The sequence below is a fragment of the Eleutherodactylus coqui genome, chromosome 2 (assembly GCF_035609145.1).
Source record: "Eleutherodactylus coqui strain aEleCoq1 chromosome 2, aEleCoq1.hap1, whole genome shotgun sequence".
Taxonomy (NCBI): Eukaryota; Metazoa; Chordata; class Amphibia; order Anura; family Eleutherodactylidae; genus Eleutherodactylus; species Eleutherodactylus coqui.
The window spans coordinates 52,311,070-52,327,933 of NC_089838.1; the positions used below are offsets into that span (position 1 = coordinate 52,311,070).

General features: G+C 43.6%; 2 protein-coding genes across 3 annotated transcripts in view; one reads left to right on the plus strand and one right to left on the minus strand.

Annotated features, from left to right (window-relative positions):
* The window catches only part of CACNA2D4 (calcium voltage-gated channel auxiliary subunit alpha2delta 4), a 251,480-nt gene that overhangs the window by 18,150 nt on the left and 216,466 nt on the right, over positions 1-16,864 (minus strand). The gene's annotated exons all lie outside the window — the stretch shown is intronic.
* Positions 3,761-16,864, plus strand: part of LRTM2 (leucine rich repeats and transmembrane domains 2) — a 61,062-nt gene continuing 47,958 nt past the window's right edge. Inside the window, exon 1 of the mRNA XM_066590964.1 lies at positions 3,761-3,833. The gene's annotated coding sequence lies outside the window, so the exon portion shown is untranslated. The remainder of the gene's footprint in view (positions 3,834-16,864) is intronic.

The following is a 16,864-nucleotide window of genomic DNA, read 5'->3' on the forward strand; positions in this document are numbered from 1 at the left end:
AAAGAAAGAGACAGAAAGTTTGGAAAGAGATGGCAAGTAGGGAAAGAGACAAGTGAGGAAAGAGACGATAAGTAAGGAAGCAAACAGAAAGTGATGGAGGAGACAGCAAGAGAGGGAAAAGACAGGAGTCCTTTAAGGCTTCTGGAGCGGTGACATCACCTGCCCATTGCCCGGGTTTCTCAGAGTGTGAGGCAACTTTCTAACAATCAATCTAGGCCTGTAAAAACAATAAAAGTAGCATTGCCACACCACCGTCCTCTGCAGCCGACGATCCAGCGCTACCACATCGCCGTCTTTCTGGTCTTTGATGTGGAATAGATACTGCTGCAGCCAATCAGAGGCCGCAGCTAGTGTTGCCACTTTTACATCCAAAAAATAATGGTAAGAATAAACAGGCTTCACATGATGTATGGTGTTACCTCTGTTATTCCTCCTGGAAATGTATGAATAACCCGACACCTGGTTGTTAGCGTTCTTATTTTGGGGCACTGCACTCTAACGCCTGTAGTATGCTGCCAGCCTCCAATGCTTTCTGTATGGTACACCAAGCCACAGACAACCCCCCACATTGGGGCACTGCCTGCTGTCACTGTCATAAATACACATGGGTGGTTCAGGGCTACTCATGACCTGCTATAGTCAGACAACTTTTATAACACCATAGGCTCAAATACAGAAGGCTTAGATACAGCAACTCAGCCCTAGTATACCTAGAAATAATGCAGTCACCATCCAATTGTCAAGTACCAGTGTACAAAGTAAGGCTGGATTCACATGAACGTATATCGGCTCGGTTTTCACGCCGAGCCGATATACGTCGTCCTCATCTGCAAGGGGGGGGGGAGGATGGAAGAGCCAGGAGCAGGAACTGAGCTCCCGCCCCCATCTCTGCCTCCTCTCCACCCCTCGGCACTATTTGCAATGGGGAGAGGCGGGACAGGGGCGGGGGTTAATTCTCTAAACTTAGCCTCGCCCCCGTCCCGCCTCCTTTCATTGCAAATAGTGCAGAGAGGCGGAGAGGAGGCAGAGAGGGGGCGGGAGCTCAGCTCCTGCTCCTGGCTCTTCCATCCTTTCCCCCCTGCAGATGAGGACAACGTATATCGGCTCGGCGTGAAAACCGAGCCGATATACGTTCGTGTGAATCCAGCCTAACAGTGATTACAGTGCAGTTACCTCCAGTGATAGTTATTACAGTTTAATCGCTTCCAGCAATCATAACTGACATTTCCTCTTTCATGTTCTTGGCCTAGACCAATATGGAGACTTTTTCAACTATAACCCGCACCTCCACATCCTGCTGCTCCCCACCGAGTGCCCCTTCTTTGGCCCCTCAAAGTTTTAGTGTTTCCAATTTGTAATATTGCCCCCAACTAATATTAATGCTTCCAACAAGTAATAGTGCCCCTCCAGTGGCCCCAAATTATAATAGTACTCCCTCAGTGGCCGCAACAGTTATAGTGCTACTCCCTCTCTGGCCACAATAGTAATATTGCTTCCCTCTCAGTGGCCACAGCTACTAATAGTGTCCCCTCAGAGGACTCCAGTAATAGTGACACCCCCCCCCCTTAGTGGCCCCAGTAGCAATAGTATCCCTTTTCATGGCCCCAATAGCAACAATGGCCCTGTCAGTAAAAATATCCCCCTTAGTGGCTCCAGTAGTAACAGAGACCCCTTAGTGGCCTTATTCTCAGGATGGTGGGGGTCCCAGTTTTCACCTATCTAATGGATGGGTAAAATTTGAAAAAAATTACCCCTCTCTGGAATACCATTTAAGTTACAGCAGCTTTAGCTTCTTACTTGCTGTGGAGCGGCACACTGTGGTGTGATGGTCTGGGGGGCCATCTCATACGACAGTAGGTCCCCCCTAGTAGTGGTACAAAGGACAATGACAGCTCAGCGATATGTTCAGGACATCCTGCAGCCATGTGTGTTCCTCTCATGGCGGCTTCTAGCAGGATAATGCTCGGCCGCACACACAAGGGGGTCAGGGGACGCCCTCACAGCATTGTCGCACTTCCATAGCTGCCCGGTCACCAGATTTTACACCAATAGAACATGTATGGGACCTTCTGGGACACCAACTTCCACAGCCTAAACGTTTGTACGATCTAGAGGCTCAGTTACAGCAAATGTGGAGAGATATGCCGCAGAACCTGTATGCCTCCATGCCCGCCCGTATCACATCTTGTATACAAGCTAGAGATGGTACAACAGGGTACTAGAGCCCCCATGCCCGCCTGTATCACATCTTGTATACAAGCTAGAGATGGTACAACAGGGTACTAGAGCCTCCATGCCCGCCCGTATCACATCTTGTATACAAGCTAGAGATGGTACAACAGGGTACTAGAGCTCCCATGCCCACCTGTATCACATCTTGTATCCAAGCTAGAGGTGGTACAACAGGGTACTAGAGCCTCCATGCTCCCCATATCACATCTGGTATCCAAGCTAGAGGCGGTACAACAGGGGACTAGAGCCTCCATGTCTACCTGTATCACATCTGGTATCCAAGCTAGAGGTGGTACAACAGGGGACTAGAGCCTCCATAATCGCCCGTATCACAACTTGTATCCAAGATGCAATACAAGTATATATATATGCAGTCATTGTCAGTAACATCCCTCCCATAGAAGAAGTATATATACATATGTCCATCCAGTTCAGTCTATTGCCCCCAATATTTATCCAAAGGAAGGCAAAAACCCCAATGAAGTAGAAGCCAATTTTATTCACATTTAGGAGGAAAAAATCCTTCCTGACTACAATAGTAATAATCTCTAGATCACCAACCCTACTGAAGTAATTATATATATATATATATATATATATATATATATATATATATATATATATATATATATATATATATATATATATATATATTCCTTCTAGGTGGTGAAATAGTTTGGACAATGAGTGTATGTGAACATATGTGTCTGTGTACGAGTGTATCTTTACATATGTATGTATCTGCAGATGCCTTCTCCATTGTTATTGAATGATTGCTTTGTGTCATGGGCAGCAGTGTTTTAGGAGGATGTTCACGTGTGACTACTATGTCAGAAGGTTCCGTATGTGCAAGTATGAATATGCGTGCATGTGTATATATGTTTCTGTATGTGCATAGAAGCTATATATCTACTGTATAAATGAATGCATATTTATATGTATCTGTACATGTGTATGTATAAATATATGCGTGTATGCACGTACATAAGTGCACATATGGCTGCATATGTATGGATGTTTTCTGCGTGTATCTGTGTGTGTACGCCTGTGCTGGAGATTCCTTCTCCCCTGTGACTGAATGATCGCAGGGTATAATAGGCAGCTGTGGCTGAGTGTTGGAGGTTGCCCATGTCTGGGTGCCATGTAGGGGGGTTACACGTGTGTGTGTGTGTGTGTGTGTGTGTGTGTGTGTGTGTGTGTGTGGCTCGCTGCCTGCCTACTCTGCTCATTGCATTGAGTCCCTGTCATCCTACGTCGCCTTCGTCTCTCTTGCGCTCTCATTCTCTCGGGCTTCCCTGCTGTCTCGTTGCGTTCAGCTGACTGCTCTCTTATCGCCTGGCGAGGGGCATCATCACTGCGCTGACATCCCCTGCACCGCCACTCCTCTCTGAACCCCTTGTTTATCGTTTCACCCCCCCCCCTCCCTCCCAAGGGATGAAAGGTTGAAGCGGCAGAGGGCTCTTGGCTTCGTCACCATCTGAAGCCCTTTTGTTGGGGGGGGGGGGGGGGGGGTCCATGACTGGCATACATTGTGAGGGTTTCGCTCATCGCCTCCTGGCTGTCATCTACCTGGCAGGGTCCGCAGACCTACGAAGGGCACGGTAAGGATCACACGGCTAATGTGGAGGGGATTTGGAGGGGATGTTGTCAGAGACTTTGTACCAGCAGGAACAGGTGTGGGATAGAGAATGGCTGGGCAATGCTTAGGGTCATACATCATACATACATATATGCTGCTATACCTCATTAACCCTTTCCATGCCGGGTAATGTATGAGCCTAATGTTAGCAGGTGCATGTAATACAATATTGTAAGGTCATGGAAAGGAGGGGGGATGTAGAGACTGGCGTTGTTTGGGGTATATGGGATGTGATATCTACCTGGCCCCTATGTGCAATCACAGATTCTCAGGTGGCACGACGTATGCTTACATCCCCCCCATACCGCCCGCCTGAAGCCCCTATGCCAAGTCTTCTCTGCATACTAAGGATGGCTATTTAGTCTGGCACAGATAAGAGGTGCCAGTGGCCACGGCGCACTGCAAATATTATGGGACTCCGTTCATGTGGCTGCAAACGTCTCTCATATGGAATACCCCATTCACTGACTTCTAAATAAATTCCTGTGCATATTCAACATGGTGGTTGATTGTCAGCTGTGCGGTCGAGCCTGTGTATAAGCCTGGAGCTGGATTGCAACATTAGTTTTCTAACGTAGAGAAATACCAGATCACTGCACGCTTGTTTGTGAGATTTAATAGTCTATATCGCCATGCGGCCAAAAAATGGCACCACTTTGACTTGCTCAGGTATATGTCAATCTATTGGTGATAGTCACAGGTACGACGAGACGATATTTCTTCCGCCCATATTTCTGCTGAGGCCCCTTTAGGGCAATGGATATTTAGTGTTGTATCACATTTATAAAGCTGACCGTCATATTTGCGCCAGATCTCTTATTCGTGACACGTGCCACAGTGTATAATGATCCCCCCTCTACCCCAAATGCTTTTGCTTTCCGAGTGTTCCAGTTAGAATCCCAACTTGTAGTGGACCCTAAAGATTTCTATAGCTTCTAGCACTAAAATATGAAGAGACGACCGACGCGACAGACAAGCGACAATGGCGAAAAACTGTTTGTACTGTCAGATACGTCAAACACAAAGGAGCCGCAGGTTATTGGATAATAACCATGAAGGGGAAACTCAATCATTTCTCTGTATATTATGCAAGCTGTTGTTCCCTGTTAGCAGCCACTGCAGACTAGGATGAGTGACAGGAAGTGCAGAAACCTCCCCACACCCATCAATACATTATGACACATATCTCCAGGGACATCTGTAATATTATATGAGCAGCGACTGATTGGTTGCAGGTTACCGGCCCTTTAAATGAAGTGTAACTCTTCCCTCAGTGAACGGATCCTAGTTGCCTTTACTTAACCTTAAATCATAACAAGGATCAAGGAGGAGGTGAAATGCTACCAGCTGTAGAAACATAAAGGAGAAACAGACAACTGAAATTAACTGTCGGCGAAATTAGAGCCGCAGCGGGACAACATGTCCCAAAATAACAGGACTAGTATTGTAAAAGAGCAGAACTGGGGGCCGAAAGTTACAACCTCCAACACTGTACATAAAGAAAATCACACGTCGCCTCCTGAAGCACCATAATGCAGGTCACATGTATTAAAGCCATAGGGGGCAGTATTATAGTAGTTATATTCTTGTACATAGAGGGCAGTATTATAGCAGTTATACTCTTGGACATAGGGGGCAGTATTATACTAGTTTTATTCTTGGACATAGGAGACAGTATTAGGCTGGGTTCACACTGGGCGGATTCCAGTCGGAAATATTGTGGTTTGGCTGCAGCGAAAAAACGCGAGATTTCCGCCGGGAATCCGCTGCTTCAAAACCCTCGGCACTTAACCGCGGGTTTTGAAGCGGCCTGGCCGCACACTCTTCCACTGCTGCTGGTGCTTCCATAGAGGAGAGCACGGCCGCAGCGTAAGAAAAAAAAAATTAACATGCTGAGGCCCGCGAATCCGCGTGTGGACATGGCTGGCTAACCGCGGGATTAGCGGCCGCAGGCAGATTTGCTGCGGCAAAATTCCTAACGGAATTTCCGCTACAAATTTGCCCAGTAGGAACCCAGCCTTATAGTAGCTATATTCTTGTACATAGGGAGCAGTATTATAGTAAGTAAATTCTTGAACATAGTGGGCAGTATTATAGTAGTTATATTCTTGTACATAGGGAGCAGTATTTTAGTTGTTATATTCTTGTACATAGGAAGCAGTATTATAGTAAGTAAATTCTTGTACATAGTAGGCAGTATTATAGTAGTTATATTCTTGTACATAGGAGGCAGTATTATAGTAGTTATATTCTTGTACATAGGAGGCAATATTATAGTAGTTATATTCTTGTACATAGGAGGCAATATTATAGTAGTTATATTCTTGTGCATAGGGGGGCAGTATTATAGTAGCTATATTCTTGTATAGAGGAAGCAATATTATAGTAGTTATATTCTTGTACATAGTAGGCAGTATTATAGTAGTTAAATACTTGTACATAGGAGGCAGTATTATAGTAGTTATATTCTTGTACATAGGAGGCAATATTATAGTAGTTATATTCTTGTACATAGCGGGCAGTATTATAGTAGTTATATTCTTGTACATAGGAGGCAATATTATAGTAGTTATATTCTTGTGCATAGGGGGGCAGTATTATAGTAGCTATATTCTTGTATAGAGGAAGCAATATTATAGTAGTTATATTCTTGTATATAGGAGGCAGTATTATAGGAGTTATTTTCTTGTAATAGGGGGTAGTATTATAGTAGTTATTCTTGTACATAGCGGGCAGTATTAGAGTAGTTATATTCTTGTACATAGGGGGCAGTATAATAGTAGTTATATTCTTGTACATAGGGGGCAGTATTATAGTAGTTATAGTCTTGTACATAGGGGCAGTATTATAGTAGTTAAATTCTTCTCCATAGGGGGCAGTATTATACTAGTTATATTCTTGTACATGGGGGGCAGTATTACAATAGTTCTATTCTTGCATACAGTCGGTAGTATTACAGTAGTTCTATTTTTGAATATAAAGGGCAGTTTTATAGTAGTTATATTCTGGTACATAGGGGACAGTTATATAGTAGTTATATTTTTGTATATAGAGGGAAGTATTATAGTAGTTATATTTTTGTATATAGAGGGAAGTATTATAGTAGTTATATTCTTATACTCAAGGGCGGTATTATACTAGCTATATTCTTGTACATAGGGGGCAGTAATGTAGTTATATTCTTGTACATACGGGCAGTATTATACTAGTTATATTCTTGTACATAGGGAGGCAGTATTATACTAGTTTTATACTTCTATGTAGGAGCAGTATTATACTAGTTATATTCTTGTACATACGGGGCAGTATTATACTAGTTTTATTCTTGTACATAGGAGACAGTTTTAAAATAGTTATATTTTACATAGGGGTCAGTATTATAGTAGTTGTATTCTTGTACACAGGGGGCAGTATTATAGCAGTTATATTCTTGTACACGGGGGTAGTATTATAGTAGTTATATTCTTGTACATAGGAGGCGGTATCAAAATAGTTATATTCTTTTATATAGGGGGCAGTATTCTAGTAGTTGTATTTTTGTACATAGGGGGCAGTATTCTAGTAGTTATATTCTTGTGCATAGGAGGCAGTATTATAGTAGTTATATTCTTGTACATAGGGGGCAGTCTTATAGTATAAATTTTCTTGTTATTAGTAATCTACTATATGAGCTGGGTCCCAGGTCATGTCTTTGTGGATTTCTTGCTCCTCATCTGCTCATTGGTAGCCATGTATACTGCTGTTAGAGTGACCGAGTAGACTTTACAGTGGAGTGATATTGCAGTTGCAGGCCATAATAAAGCATATGCAATGCCCATGTACGTTATTATCTAAAGGTCAGTTTATGGTAAAATCCTAGTAATTGGTGGTATGCATAGGGGATGGATGGTAGCGAGCATCGTTTTGTCTGAGGACTGCAGCTGTGTCGTCCAACACATGACAGGTTACAGTAAGCAGATTTCTTTGACAACTTCTCTTTAAATGAGTTTTTTTCAGTTATTGCGGAGGCCCCAGAATAGACTACAGGAGATATTTCTGTCTATTATCTTTTCACCTCGGTGCAGATTCTGGGCACGTGTGAAGAGCCGTCAATATCCTGTACAATGGGATTGTCTCCCCTGTATATATCACTGTCTAGATCTTCTCAGTCAGACATTAAGGATGGCCTGAGGCTCTGCGCACACTGGTGTCATGGCTTCTTTTTACAATGGCCCCATGACTGCCACGATGGGTCTGTTATTGAAAGGATCCAAGTAGTTTCGGACACGTCACTGACTTATAATGGGGTCTATCAGGTATTCATCAGGATTTAGTTATTTATGATGAAAGAATAGCATTTCTTTTCTTGTTTTTTCTTCTCATCAAAAATACTGGTCCCCTGATATAGTGCAAATTATGCCAATGTGGATAGATCCTTATTTTTGTGTATGTGGAATGTGGGGTGACTGGCATAAGAGACCACCGACAAAGACTCTAATGTGATAGTAGTGTTCTGGCAAAGGCGTTTATTTTATTACAAATAAAATTGGTTGAAATTAACACAATGGGCCCTGCAACCAATCATATTTAAGCTGTCATTTTACCAGTGCAGGTTGGAATATTGCAGAGGTGACGGGATTGGTTGCTATGGCAGTACCTCCATGCTGTGTCTGCCCCAGTTCTGACTAGGCCTAGACCTGACGGCAGCAGGTCCCAACGCCTGACACAATCAGGTACTAGGCAGATATGTATCCACTGTCTGGTAAATGTGAGACCAGGAAAGTGTCAGATCGGCAGTGTCTGATTCCAGTGTCGGATTGACAGTATTGGATTTGCAGTGTGGGATTTGTACTGTAAGATTCACAGTGTCGGATTGGCAGTGTCTGATCTGTTTTTCATTCAGGAAAGTCAAATAATGTCCACATCACAATATAAATAGGAACAAGATATTATAACCAGGGGCAGCAGGTGCCGCAGCCGCCACATACAAAATTACATGAATCACTCAGACTGAACAGAAGCGAGGCAAATGTATTCATTACAAGTCAATTCTGCAGGAAGAGCAGAGTGAATGAGACAAGACGGGGCAAGGAAAGATGAAAAAGGGGGCAATGAAGAAAGAGAGGAAAGAGACAGAAGGACCGAGGAAAGGAAGGAGAGAAGAAGGAGAAAGGAACAAGTAAGGAAATGAGAAAGGAAATAAAGAGAGAGAAGAAACAAGGAGGGAAAGGACAGAGCAACGAGGAAGGAAGGAAAGCGTGAGAAAAAAGAAAGAGGGGAAGGAGAGAGGAAGGAAGACAGGAAGGAACGAAAGAAAGAGAAGGAAGCCGCAAAGAAAAGAAGAAGAAGGGAAGAAAGGATATAGTAAGGAGAAAGGGAAGGAGGGAGGAAACAAGAAGAGAGAGAGAGAAGGAAGAAACAAGAAAGAAATGGAGAGAGGAAGGAAGTAACGGAATGATAGATGAAGGAATGAATGAGTGAGAAAAAAGGAACAGGAAGAAGACAGGAAGGAGGAATAAAGGAAAGAAAGCGAGAAAGAACTGACAAAAAGGGAAGGAAGGAAAGGGAGAAGGAACTAAGAAGGAAGGGAAGGAGAAAGAGAAGGAAGGAGAGAAAGAACAAAAGTGAGAACAGGACGAAATAAGGAAGGAAAGAGACAAAAGGAAGAAACAAGAAAGTAAAGAAGAGAGAAAGGAAAGGAAAAGAGTAAGGAAGAAAAGAGAGAAGGAAGGAAATGAGAGTGGAAGGAAGAAGAGAAGAAGACAGTAAGAAAGGAAAGAGTTCTCTCTCTTTTTTTTTTTTTTACTCTTTTCCTTTCCTTCCTCAGGAACGACGTAGGAAAGAATAGAAGAAGGGAAGTAAGGAGAAGGAAAAAACGAGGAGTAGGGAGCAACTAAAAGGATGGAGGGGCAAAAAGAGTGGAAGGAAGAAGGGAAGGAGAGAAGGAGGGGGCAAGGAGAGTGGAAGGAAAAAGGGAGAAGGAAGGAAGGATAAAGAGAGAAGGAAAGAGCAAAGAAGGGAGGGAGTGGGGGACAGGTTGTGAAGGAGGAGGAAGGAAAGGATGGAGAAAGAACGGAAGGGAGGAGAGAGAAGGAAGGAATAAAATAAGGAGGGAAGAAGGAGAAAAAGAACAAAAGAAAGTGAAAGAAAGAAGAATGGAGGAAGGAAACAAGGAAAGAGACGGAAACTGTTAAGCGGGTCAGCAGCAGAGCTAGTAAAAAGAGGGAAGAAGAAGAAGAAGAAGAAGGATAAAATGAGGAAAAAGAATGAGAGAGTGACAAAAGAGAGGAAGGAGGAAAAGAAGGCATCAAAGTAATGAAGGAAGAGAGTAAGCTAAAAAGGAAAGGAGGGGGAAAGGGCAGGTAGGAAACAGAGCAATGGAAAGAGAGGAAGGCAAGGAAAGAGAGAAGGAAGGAAGCAGGGAAAGTAGGGACTAGGTAAGAACGAGAAAAGGAAGGAAGAAGGAGAGGAGGCTGAGAGAAAAGAAAAGGCAAAATTAAGGATAAAAGAAAAAGTGGGAAGTGCAAAAAATAGGCAACTGTTAGGAGAAGGCGAGTGGCAGAGTTTGGGCGGTATAATACAGTATACAGCATTGTTACCTCTTATTACAGTCAATTGGCTCGATAAGAGGGACTTTTTTGATATTACAATCATCGCTCTTCCTAGGAAGGACTTCTTAAACTACCAAAACAGGACAGGAGGATGAGCGGTGCCATGTTACTAATGACCAATCACTGTGGTCACCAATATTTACATTATTTACTGTGTACTTACTTTGATACCAGCACTGATTATTACTACTCACTGTAAACCCACCTCATATTCTATTGTTGTGTACTGTGCACAAAAATAGCACATTAAATTAAACTTAGCTGCCGATTGAAATCATTGGGAGCACGCTTGCGTGTTTTCTTGGGCAGGGCATGCACGTGCAAAAATATGGAAAATTTGCACACATGCACGCAAAAATGAAATGCCCATAGCACAAATGTGTGCGTAAATACGTTTATGCTTCTGGGAGACCGGCCTAAAACATATAAAGAGCAACAACTCGAAATGACTGCGACTGCTGAAGAAGAGACGGTGGGGATGGAGGGGTTAATCTAAGATGTTTCCAGCAGAACACCCCCTCCAGTGTTTTCTAATCATGTGACCACCACCCCACCATAAATGCTGACACAAACTTTGAACAACTGACTTAATGAGCGCGCTGCCACTGGCTGAAGCTATTCTGACCCTCCGGACACGGCATATACATGTATACACATCATTGTGCCTGCCTGCATCTTCTGATGAACAGATAGAAACTGTCACGCTGAATTCTCCCAGGAAGTGATAAGCGGCACCAGTCACAGAGATCAGCTACATCCTGGGGAATTGCTACCAGGGGGCTTGTGCTACATTATATAACTAATTAAATTTTTCTTCCGCACTCGCCTAATAAAAGATGTTACCATTCTGCATTTATTTCTGCTGTTGCAGAGACATAATATAAAAGTCCAGTATTCTGCGCTGACTTCTTAATATATCTTATAGCAGTTGTAGCTCATTTTTCCTGATAAAGAGCTCCAAATCCCCTGCATGGACATATAGATTAAAAATTCCACAGCCACCACTAGAGGGAGCTCAAACTATACTGTGTTATCATTGAGTTCAATGTGTAATCATTATACAATGAGCTCCCTCTAGTAGTAGCTCTTTATATTTCTATGTAGGTAGCTTCCCCTAGTGGTGGATGTATATATCTGTATACTGTTAGCTCCATCTAGTGATGGCTGTATAAATCTGTAAATAGTGAGCTCCCCCTAATAGTGGTTGTATACATCTGTTCGTAGTGAGCTACCCCAATGTAGTGAGTTCCCACTAGTGGTGGATGTATGAATACTGTATGTATGTAGTGAGCTCCCCCTAGTGGTGGCTGTATAAATCTGTATGTAGCGAGCTCCCTCTTGTGATGGCTGTATAAATTTCTGTAAGTAGTGAGCTCCCTCTAATGGTGGCTGTAGAATTATGCATGTACTGATCTACCTCTAATGGTCACTGCTTAAACCTGTAAGTAGCTAGCTTGCTCTAAGGCTGGGTTCACACAGGGCGGATTTGCCGCTGAAATTCCGTCTGGAATGTCGTCGCGGCAAATCCGCCTGTGGCCGCTAATCCCGGGATTACCCAGCCATGTGGAAGAGATTTCTCAGAAATCTCGTCCACACGGGACGGCCAATCTGCTGCGGTTAATCCAGCCGACCGCAGCATGTCCATCCTTTTTTCTTTCCGCTGCGGCCGCGCTCTCCTCTATGGGAGCGCCGGCCGCAGCGGAAGAGCGAGCAGCCGGGCCGCTTCAAAGCCGCTGCGGGTTTTTCCGCGGCGCTTCTCCCAGCGAAAATCTCACGTTTTTTGCTGCGGCCAAACCGCGAGATTTCCAGCGGGAATCCACCCAGTGGGAACCCAGCATAATAGTAGCTGTATAAATATGTATGTTTTGGGGTTTCCCCTCGTGCTGGTTAGATGTATAAATATTTATGTAGAGTGTTCTCTCTAGTGGTAGATATATATATATATCTGTATGTAGTGAGCTTTTCCTAGTGGTGGCTGTATGCATCTGTTCGTTATAAACATGTTTGTTGTGATCTCCGCCTAGTGGTAGCTGTATAAATCTCTGTAAGTAGTGGACCCCCTGTAGTGGTGGCTGCATAAATCTGTAAGAATGAAATATGTATGTATAGTGCTCTCTCTAGTGGTAACTCTAAAAATCTTTATGTAGTGAGCTCCCTCTAACTTTGGCTGTATAAATCTGTATGTAGTGAGCTCCCTCTAGTGGTGGTTGTTTAAATCTTTATGTAGTGAATTACCTGAGTGGTTGTATACATCTGTATGTAGTAAGCTCCCTCTAGCCGTGGCTATATACATTTGTATGAAAATGGAGTAATTAACCAGAGCCAGCATGGGTTTGTAACAAACAAGTCATGCCAGACTAATCTAATTTCCTTCAATGACAGTATCACCGACTGGGTTGATCAGGGAAATGCAGTGGATATAGTATATCTTGACTTTAGTAAAGCATTTGACAAAGTATCTCATAATATACTTATTGAAAAAATGACCAAATATGGGATTGACAAGGCAACTGTTAGGTGGATTCCCACGGGCTGAGTGATCGTACTCATAGAGTGGTCATAAATGGCTGCACATCCAAGTGGAAGAATGTATCAAGTGGGGTACCACAAGGCTCTGTCCTAGGCCCAGTGTTTTAACATTTTTATAAATCATCTGGAGGAGGGAATTGATGGGAAACTGATCAAATTTGCAGACAATACAAAGCTAGTAGGGATATCTAACACTAGGGCAGAGAGCGAGAGTATTCAAAAAGCTCTAGAAAAGCTTGCACAGTGGGAAGCGACTAACAGAATAGTATTTAACAAGGAGAAATGCAAAGTTCTACATCTGGGCAAGAAAAATGAAGAAAGCACATACAGAATGGGAGGAATTGAGCTAAGTAGCAGCACATGTGAAAAAGACTTGGGTATACTAATAGATCATAGACTGAACATGAGTCAACAATGTGATGCAGCAGCCAAAAAGGCAAACACCATTCTGGGATGTATTAAGAGAAGCATAGAGTCTAGATCACGTGAGGTCATTATCCCCCTCTACTCTTCCTTAGTCAGACCTCATCTGGAATACTGTGCCCAGTTTTGGGCACCCCACTTTAAAGAAGACATTGACAAACTGGAGCAAGTTCAAAGAAGAGTTACCAAAATGGTGAGCGGTCTACAAATCATGTCCTATGAAGAACGGTTAAAGGATCTGGGAATATTTAGCTTGCAAAAAAAGAAGGTTGAGAGGAGACTTAATAGCCATCTACAAATATCTGAAGTGTTGTCACAGTGCAGAGGGATCAGCCCTATTCTTATGTGCACAAGGAAAGACTAGAAGCAATGGGATGAAACTGAAAGGGAGGAGACACCGATTAGATATTAGAAAAAACTTTCTGACAGTGAGGGTGATCAATGAGTGGAACAGGTTAACACGAGAGGTGGCGAGTTCTCCTTCAATGGAAGTGTTCAAACAAAGGCTGGACAAATATCTGTCTGGGATGATTTAGTGAATCCCGCAGTGAGCAGGGGGTTGGACCCGATGCCCCTGGAGGTCCCTTCCAACTTTACTATTTTATGATTCTATGCATGTAGTGAGCTCCCTCTAGCTTTGGCTGTATAAATCTGTATGTAATGATTAGAGATGAGAGAGCGTACTCGGCCACGCCCCTTTTTCGCCCGAGCACCGCGATTTTCGAGTACTTCCGTACTCGGGCGAAAAGATTCGGGGGGCGCCGTGAGTGAGTGGGGGGTTGCAGCGGGGAGTGGGGGGGGGGGGAGAGGGAGAGAGAGAGGACTGCCCGCTGTTTCCCGCTGCTACCCCCCGCACCGCCACACCTCCCCCCACCCCCCGGCGCCCCCCGAATCTTTTCACCCGAGTACAGAAGTACTAGAAAATCACGGTGCTCGATCAAGTAATTACTCGAAACGAGTAGGTTCGCTCATCTCTCGTAGTGATCTCTCTCTAGTGGTGTTTGTATTAATCTGTATGTAGTGAGCTCCTTCTAGCCATGGCTGTATAAATCTGTATGTACTGATCTCCCTCTAGTGGTGGTTGTATAAATCTGTATGCAGCGAGCTCCCTCTAGCCATGGCTGTATAAATCTGTATATAGTAAGTTACCTCTAGTAGTGGCTGTATACGGTCCCCTGTCCATGCACGTGATTTCGCCGGCGGTAAATTGCCGGCGAATCACGCCATCTGAAGCTATCCATAGCGTTGCTATAGAAAGCGCCGGCCCCGTGTCCACAAGCAGAAAATCATTATGATTCTTCGCTCGCGGCCGGCAATTCGCAGCATGCTGCGAATTGCTTTGATTCTCCACGGTCAGCCTATTTGTCAGATAGGCTGACGGGCGGAGATTCGTCTGTGGCTCCTGCTCCCGGGCGGCGAAGATCCGCCGCGGGATACTGCAATGCCCATGAACAGGGGGCTAAATGTGTATTTAGTGAGCTCGCTTTTGTGGTGGCTGTATACATGTGTATGTAGTGAGCTCCCTCTAACCGTGGCTGTTTGCATTTGTATGTAGTGAGCTCCCTCTAACTGGGGCTGTATAAATATGTATGTAGAGCGCTCTCTCTAGTGGTGTCTGCATAAATCTGCATGAAGCGTGCTCCCTCTAGTGGTGGTTGTATAAATGTGTATGTACAGATATCCCTCTAGCCATGGCTGTGTAAATCTGTATGTAGTGAGCTCCCTTTAGTGGTGGCTGTATAACTGTGCGTAATTAGCTCCCTCTAGTGGTGGCTGTATAAATCTGTATGTAGTGTGTTACCTCTAGTGGTGGCTGTATAAATCTGTATGTAGCGAGCTCCCTCTAGCGGTGGCTGTATACATCTGTATGTAGAGCGCTCTCCCTAGTAGTGTCTGCATAAATCTGTATGTAGGTAGCTCCATCTAGTGGTGGCTGTATAAATATGTATGACCTCCCACAAGTGGTGGCTATACAACTGTGTGTAATTCACTCCATCTACTAGTGGTAGAAGGCACAGTTTATCATGGAACTATGATTATACAGGGAACTTGGAGCTTTCTTGATACAAAACTGGAGCTCCAACCTCTCCATAGATATGAATGTGGATCTAAAAACAATGTGGTAACAAAAAAAGTGAACGTTCAATTTACATCTTTCACAATGCGCTGCAGCAGAGCAGGCTCTTTGCAGACACTAATCCAGCAGGCAGGACAGGGAGGTGTGAGGTCTATTAGTCTGAAAGCTATTAACAAAATCATTTATGGATGCAGCTTCAATGTGACAAGAGTACAACTCCAGCTAAGAAACTAAGCTACACCTTTCTGGTATAATATACAAAGCCCCTATTTATTGGGAGCCAACATAGAGGCAAGGGCCCTGTTGCAAAACCTCTATCAAGATGCACTAAATGTTATTTGCTGTTTACAGTACTGCTGTCCTCTTATGTGGCTCCTCAGTTTGAAGGGCCACAATGCAACATCAGCCTCTTGCACCCCTGTTGCTGACGGTCCTTTCCACATGTCTGGTTACCGCTTTCCTATAGTAATAGGTGTGAACATATTAAACACTGAAGAAGGAGGTAAAAAATCTTTATACTGAGAAATAAGAGCAAGGAAGGATTAAATTGAGAGTGGGAAGATGGAGGGGTAGTAAGTGACTGCGCTATTATGTGCAGGCTCCTGCATGTAGATATATATATTTTCTACAGTCTAGTCTCATATACAATGAAATCATGGCTCTGAGTCTGAACAGGCAAAAGAAGACAAAACTTGAGCCCTCCTGACCAGCCGGGGGCGCTAAGCATGCTCAAGCAATCAATTTCTTACCGCTGCGGAACATCCAGTCATGATGTTACATTAGCAAATAAGATATTATAATGCATGTTAATGTTGGTGTAAGGGAGGGAGCTACATGATCTCCTGATTTTTAATTTAATCTGAAGACATATTTAAACACTATAATTTAATATGTTTTACACTAGAATTTTACATTTGTTATTTCCTCATCCAGTTAGATTTATTTGGTCTGATTTTGTCACTTTCAGTGAAAACCAATTACAGACGCACCTGTTTAGCAATGCGCCTGCACATAAAATAAGTGCCTGCAGGCATGTCTGTCAGTACAACACAAACCCCTTCCTTTGTACTGCGGTCTCTCCTTATTGATACACAACTCTCTCATGTCCTCGCTGGGATTCTACCGCTTTGTCTCATTTATGTGACCTTTTGGGGCGCAGGTTTGTGATAGGAGGAGAAAAGAAACGCTAAATATGTTTGGTAGATAGAAAACTTCATCGTGTCACACAAAGTAGTACACTCACTGTCAAAACCAATCCCTCCCCTAGAAGGCAAAAAAAAAATAATAATAAAAAAAAAATATATATATATAGGCATGGAGGCTCTAGTACCCTGTTGTACAACCTCTAGCTTGGTTACAAGATGCGATACAGGC